Here is a 1,533-nt window from a genome sequence, read left to right as displayed (position 1 = left end):
ACACACACACACACACACACACAAACTACTTCGGTATAATAATTAGAAAACAAACTGAAAGTGAGAAGCAACTAGCTCTTAGCCTTGACCAAGCCCCCGTACTTCCCCCAAACACTTATAGGGGCTGTTCAAATATAATCTTACACCTTTTGGGGGATTTTTGACCCCCCTCCCCCCTTCTTACACTTTTCTTACATTTGCCTCTCCGTAATAATACTTTGTTCGCTTATAATTATAATGATAAAAATATTATGACCTTTATATCGCGCAAATCCGTGAAACAATCATTGTTCTGGGCGCATTGCATAATATTCATGAAAAATATGCATACACACACATACATGCACAATAATATATGCACTAAAAATAATACTTGTCACGACATGATGGGATCAGGCGCTCGTCAGTTTTGAGGCATACAGAGTTATTGATATCATCTTAATTTGAGCCTGTCCATTTGCCTCCCTTTTGATGAAAACGAATTCATCTATGCTGAATAGAAGTCGAAATATTTGTGATTGAATGAAGTGTGGGTCTCCTGATTTCAGAGGTAATTTAGTGAGAAAACGCCGCCAAAGTTTGACAACCTCAATAGCTCGAGAGCCTTTAAAACTGAAAAATCACATATTATTTTGAGCATGTAATGAACATTTTTAAAAGTAAAATTCGCATGTAAAAGGTGTTAAGCCGAAAAACAAAATTTAAATAAAAGTTACCAAACCTGCCAAAAAATGCCAGTATTTTCACTTTCATCATTTTGCCGAACGCCTGATTTCACCACGCTGCCTCACAATAGAGTAAATCATTCAAGCAAAATATTGCATAGATCTACACTCTTTCTTATTGATAAGGAAAAAAGTGAGACTCATGTCAATGACAAAAGCGCCTTAATTACAAATAAAACAAGTTACAGTGGAATTCTGATAAAGTCAACACCCCGGACAGAAAAAAAGGGTTGACTCTGAGCAAGGTTGACTTTATCCGTTGTACTACTGGCTGTTGAAAATTGAAGATGACAGCTACAAAATTACAAAGTACTTGGTAATATACAAGATGTAATCTCAATTTCAGGGAGTAGGCTTATAATTCTGAAGTTGTCGCCAAAACAAGAGATATGAAAGACCAAAGTAATCGAAGGTGTGTACACCACTTACATTATAACTAGCTCAGGCGAAATATTTCTTCTTAAATGATTCATCTTGGGATTTAGCACCAAATTGTTGACTTTAACCAAGCTTAACACCCAAGCGGTTGACTGTATCAGAAACACAATTAGATCTACTTAAAATTACTTTAAACAAAGAAGGTAAAAAACGGGACCACAGTGAGGTGTTGATTATAAGCAAGAGTTAAGTTGACTTTACGAAAGTTGATTTTATCAGGATTCCACTGTATCTGTTATTACTGATAATTAATTATGCTGAAAACAAAAAGTGAAATTAGTTATCGTCAACAAAGTCAGTGTTCACCATTATATCAAAAATATTTCTTCACCTCACAAAAGTGTAATATTACATTAGTTCAAGACCCCCC

This window comes from Aplysia californica, unplaced genomic scaffold, assembly GCF_000002075.1.
Source record: "Aplysia californica isolate F4 #8 unplaced genomic scaffold, AplCal3.0 scaffold00001, whole genome shotgun sequence".
Classification (NCBI taxonomy): Eukaryota; Metazoa; Mollusca; class Gastropoda; order Aplysiida; family Aplysiidae; genus Aplysia; species Aplysia californica.
This window is presented reverse-complemented; position numbering follows the sequence as displayed.